Raw genomic sequence first — 6,000 nt, 5'->3', positions numbered from 1 at the left:
CTCCCCCTTCTCCTTTTAAAAGTTAGTGAATGGTGGCTGAGAAGTACTAAAGGGACCGGTGTGCAGCCATTATGTGCTTGTTTGCAGGCACACCATAAGTGGGAGTGCTCTGCCCTTCCCTTCCCTTCCCTCCGCTCCCCTCCTGTCTCCTCTCTTCTCCTCTCCTCTCCTCTCCTCTCCTTTCCTTTCCTTTCCCAAAAGTCTGACTCTCTGCCCTTTCTGCTTATTTCCAGAATCCAGACTTCTGTCCCCTGCTTCTCAGCATATGCCAGCCTCAGTCTTCTCTGCAGGTGAGCATAACTGTAGCCGCCTCCTCTAGGCTATGATGACGCTCACAAAGTCAGGCCTGTGAAAGCTCTTTGTTGATTGCATGTCACCAGAGAAAATTGCTCAGGGCCTGTCCTGTCCTGCAAGGGCATCCAGGGTATGGTGTCTTGTCTTGGCAGGGCTGGGGGTGGTACAGGGTGGGGGAGATTTAGAAGAAGTTGGAGAGGCTGCAGGTCTCAGGGAGAGGGCGAGGGGTTGGAATGGGAAACGCGCTCGCATATTTGTGGATATGACTGTGTTCTGTACGATTAGAGAGCTGCTTTGGTGTGTGTGTGGCCATCTTCCTTTGTTCTCCCCTTGGGTTGGGTGGAACCAGTGATCATTACCACGCTTGTTGGAAGCATTGTTCTAACCGGGTCTTGGTGCCACACGGGTGCCCCAGACACTCAAGGTAAGTGAGAGACCAGGGAAGCCCTTCTTGAATACAAAATTCGGTCCAGAGAAGTCTTGGAGATGGTCTGTTTACACAAGTGCCCATGAATGTAGGCAAGAAGCAAATTGCAAATCTCCTGCATCACCTGGGGCTACCACATGGAGCCCTTTGCGGAACTGGGTCTTTCTTGCGTCTTCAAGAGGGCACACGCATCTCTAGTCTGTTCTGAGAGGTGGCCATGCCGTCGAGGCTGACCTACTGATACTTGGACACACTTCTAAGAGCCCATCTGGCTCAGCAGCAGTTCTGTGTGTGAAGAAGCTTGGGACATGCAGTCCTTTGGGTCTGGGTCAGGTGCAGGTTGCACATTATGAACAGTGTGACCTTGGGCAAGTCATTTACCTTCCCTAAGCCCAAGTGTTCTCAACTGCAAAGCAAAGCTAAAAATACTTGCTTTTCCGCATGAAAGGCGTGCACAACACAAATGAAAGGATGTGGAAGATCCCCAGCAAACAGAATCTCTGGGCCAATGTATGGTACTATTATAATCTGTTCCATAAGGGACTGTTCCAAACGCACTGCAGGACCCCTGAGGAGGAAGCCTGAGATGATTGTGAGGGCTGGGCCCTGCTAGGGGCTCCCCACAAGTGCACCAGTGCCCAGAGCACTGCATCTGGGTTGTGCTGACACAGTTGGCCCTGGTGGATGGCCCATGCATCACGCTCAAGCCTCTTGAGACCCCAGGCAAATCCAAGTCCCTATGGCCAAGGAATCTGGAGAACTTGGACTTCATCCAATTGCCAGTGGTTTCCAAAGGGCTCCAGGGGAAGCCTACTAATGACCTTGCAAGACTTATTTTCCTTCAGAGTTAATGACACTTGGGAGTTCTGATCCACGTTCCCAAAGCTCCCAGCAGGCTAATGCAAGAGGGTAGAATACTCACTCACTGGTTTACGGTGAAAACATAGCGGTCCAGCGGACCAGATCAACACAGAGTTTCATAGTAGATGAGCTATGCAAAAAGCAGAATTGTCAGAATTATCGGTATTGATATCCGAAGGTTATTTAGTGAGCTTGAAATTGGAACAAAGGGAATTGCTTAGCTGAATTGAATAATAGTATTAGGACAGATACACTCTTTTCCCTGGAAAATAATCCAGCCGGGGAATGAGACAGAGTCCAGTTCTTGGTCAAACTGCCCTATTTCCAAAGACTGGATGGGCACTCCCACTATTGGTCTAGGGACTTTTCTTTTTCCGACCTTCCGTGATCAACCCATCTGTCTTTTCATTGGCATTTTCTTTTTTTTTAGCTAAGGTTCCCATCCAATCAGCTTAGAATGGGATCCCGCAGGTCTGGGATCCACGGAGTTTCCAGGTCTCTGCCTCCACTTTGTGTTGATTGCACAGTTTACTTCTACAGAGCAGTCTTATTCCAGATTTCCAAGTGCTTTGGAAAGAGAGGCAGGTGGAGACTAGGCGGGGGGTGGGGGTGGAGTGCAGTGATTTCAGGAGGTCCATCAGACTTGGAGTCAGATGCCTACCAGCCGCTGGGGACCCTGGACTCAGGCCTTAGCTCCCGACGAGAGTAACTGATTGTGGGGATGGTGGTCAGGTAAACAGATGGGTCAGGTCTCCAGTACAGCAGAGGCTCATGGCTCAGCCAGGAAAGCAAGGCAGAGACGTAGTCCTGAAGCCTGAACAGGCTGGAGAAGGCAGACAACAGCATCTTGGCTTTTCTGTCTGCCCCCAGGGCTCACCAGTTACAGAGAGAGCCACAAAGCCAATGCCAGATGCCCCGTGCTCCTGGGCACCGGGTTGGGTTGGTTCAGGGGCTGGGAGAGGTGGACCCTGCCTGTAGGTGGGCCTGTGGCCTGCAAGGGTCTGATACTCTCCGAAGCATGGCACCAAGGCTGGTAGGAAAGGTTTGGAGAGAGGGTGATGTTGGCAAATGTAGGGAGAACCAATGTCAATCTCATGGTCCCAGTCTATGTTCTCTGATTCGTTTTGGAAGACTGTTTGCCCCGTGAAAGTGAGATCAGTATCTCCTGGTGATTTCTCCTCCGTGCCCTAGGCTCACCCCTAGCAGCTGGCTTTTGGGACAGGCCTATGGAACCTTTCCCAGACCATGAACAACCACCTGTCACTTTTATCCGCACTGGGTCAAAGATCCTGTGCGAGGGTAGTGGTTCCAAGCGCTAGCTGTAGACAGAGAAGTTGTTTGAATCCCAGCTCTGCCACCTGCTGGCTGTGGGACATTGTGCAAATTAGTTAACCTCTACACCTCCTTGGTTCCATCAAGGGTAAACTGGGAGTGTTCAATTTTCACCTCACCTGTTCATCGTGAGGGTTGAGTGCTGGTTCCTGGCGTGAGCAGACTCTCAAGGAGTCTTCGTTGACTGACAAAATGAGGTGCTCCTTGTAAAGTTCTTAGGCAGTGAGTGACATAGAGCAAATGTTCAACAATCGTAAGTGTCCTGTGTAGGACCGCAGAGCTCAGGGCCCAGCCACGTGGGCCACCTGAGCCCACACACACAGCCACCGAGAGGAGAGTGCCTATCTTTTGGTCCCTGGCCACATGCCCACAGTGTAAAGCTTCACGCTACACAACCAGAAGGCAACTTAAAATCGTGATGGCAGGGGTGCCTGGGTGGCTCAGCCAGTTAAGCATCTGACTTAGGCATCAGGTCATGATCTCATGGTTCGTGCGTTCAAGCCCCACATCGGGCCCTGTGCTGATAGCTCGGAGCCTGGAGCCTGCTTCGGATTCTGTGTCTCCCTTTCTCTCTGCAACTTTCCCACTCATGGTCTGTCTTCCACTCTCTCAAAAATAAACAGACACACGGGGCGCCTGGGTGGCGCAGTCGGTTAAGCGTCCGACTTCAGCCAGGTCACGATCTCGAGGTCCGGGAGTTGGAGCCCCGCGTCGGGCTCTGGGCTGATGGCTCAGAGCCTGGAGCCTGTTTCCGATTCTGTGTCTCCCTCTCTCCCTGCCCCTCCCCCGTTCGTGCTCTGTCTCTCTCTGTCCCAAAAATAAATAAACGTTGAAAAAAAATTAAAAAAAAATAAACAGACATTAAAAAAAATAGAATTGTGATGGCATTTTTAAAGTTCATTTATTTATTATGAGAGAGAGAGAGAGAGGGAGGGCACGAGTGACCGTGGGGGAGGGGCAGAGAGAGAGGGAGAGAGAGAGAATCCCATGCAGGCTCCGTGCTGTCAGCACAGAGCCCAATGCGTGGTTCCATCTCAAGAACCCGGAGATCATGACCTGAGCCAAAGCCAGGAGTCTGATGCTTAACCAACTGAGCCACCCAGGCGCCCCCATGATGGCTTGTTTAAAGTGCTTCTGGTCAGGAACCCACACCCATCCAGGGACGGTGCTCTCTTTTGCACCCCCCCCCCCGCATGGGTATGAGTGTCCATAGAGGGCATGTGCCTTAACTCACTTTTCCAATGCAGCATCTGAATTGGTACCCTCACAGAGAAGGCAACAAAGGGAGCCCACGTTATTTTTTTTTCTTGTGGCTAAAAGGATAGCGGCATATGTTCTCTTAGTGTTGCACAGACAGGCTTCGGAGCGTCTGTGAAACAGCCATTTTGTGTCTTGATGAGGCTTTATCTCCTCTGACGTGCATGGACTCTGCCCAGAATGCCCAAGATGAAATAAATGGCTGCTGCTTTCCTTGGGGTTCGCTCTACCCAGTGCTGTACCCTCACCTCCAGCCTGGGGGTCCGTCTTGCTTCCACATGACCCAAGTCCCCACCACATCTTCAAATGGCCTTCAGCCCGAGAACCAGCGAGGCCAGAGACAGGTGCAACTTTGGGATTTGCAGGGCCTGCGAGATGAAGAAAAAGACCCTCTGGCCATCCTAGCCCTCTGTCCGGCCAGCCTCCTCTGCCTGGTTAGACTTCCTCTGTGAGGAGCCACAAGCTCAGAGAAATGGCTGTGATCTAGAGAGCTTGGTACCCAAGGCCTGCTTCGTCTGTCCATGTCATGGTGTAGGTCCGTCTGTGACTTCAGAGCTCGTTGGCATCGCCCCCTCTGTGTTGCACAGTGAGCAGAATTTGGGAGATGGCTCCTGGTTGGAAAGCAGCCTGCCTCAACTGTTTCGGACTGTGAATTTCAGAGAAGCTGGGTTTGACATCAGTTGTCCAGAAGGTGGCAGGTGCCATTGAGGGAGGGCTCAGGCAGGGTTTTATCTGTCCCACCCTGACTCCCGTCTCTGGCCCAGCAGAGTCAAGTGTGTGACTGAAAATAGTTTTGAAAAAATCACTAAGCGCCAACTCGCCATCAAGCCAGGATCCTGACTCCTCTGAAATGTCCAGCAAACAGAGATGGCTTCAGCTTCCAGTTACTTCTGGGGCAAGACCCCTAAAACGGTCCAGTCCTAAGTATTTTTTCAGTGGCTTTGTCAATAGAGTCATTCGTTGTTGCTCAAGAAACCACATTTCCCACACCTGGCCTTGCAGAAGAGGCTGGAAGGAGCCATCACTCTCTCCCTGACCTCACTGCCAGACCAAGATCCAACTCCATTCAAGACCTATGTCATCACCACTTACGGCGACAGCAACCGTGGAGCCCACTGAGTGTCCGCTGTGTGTGGGGCTCCTGCAGTCCTCACAACAACCCCGCGGTCACCATGGTTCTTCCCATTTCGCAGATGAGGAAATTGAGATCTGGAGACTTTTCATCACTGCACTCCTGGCTGTCTCCTCTGCCCCCCAGTTCCCTTTCAAGGAAGTGTTGCCTGAAGGATAGGACGGGGACTCCTTCCCTCTCTACCCTATTTCCCCTCTTCTTGCTCTTTTCCTTCAAAAATAGGCATTGTGTGACACCTACGGGGTGTCAGATACGGTCCCAAGCCCTGGGTATCCAAAGATGAGTTAGAAAGACTGCTTCTGGCCTTAAGGAGCTTATTTAAGATGCTATTCCAATAGACAGTGATACATGCTGGGGCGCCTGGGTGGCTCAGTTGGTTAAGCATCTGACTCTTGATCTCAGCTCAGGTCTTGATCTGAGGGTCATGAGTTCAAGCCCCACCTCGGGCTCTGTGCTGAGTGCGAAGTCAACTTAAAAAAAAAAAGTGGGGGGCGCCTGGGTGGCTCAGTCGGTTGAGCGTCCGACTTCGGCTCGGGTCACGATCTCACAGTTCGTGAGTTCGAGCCCTGCGTCAGGCTCTGGGCTGACGGCTCAGAGCCTGGAGCCTGCTTCTGATTCTGTGTCTCCCTCTCTCTCTGCCCCTCCCCTGTTCATGCTCTGTCTCTCTCTGTCTCAAAAATAAATAAACATTAAAAAA

This window comes from Prionailurus bengalensis, chromosome A1 (genome assembly GCF_016509475.1).
Source record: "Prionailurus bengalensis isolate Pbe53 chromosome A1, Fcat_Pben_1.1_paternal_pri, whole genome shotgun sequence".
In the NCBI taxonomy this organism is placed as follows: domain Eukaryota; kingdom Metazoa; phylum Chordata; class Mammalia; order Carnivora; family Felidae; genus Prionailurus; species Prionailurus bengalensis.
This window is presented reverse-complemented; position numbering follows the sequence as displayed.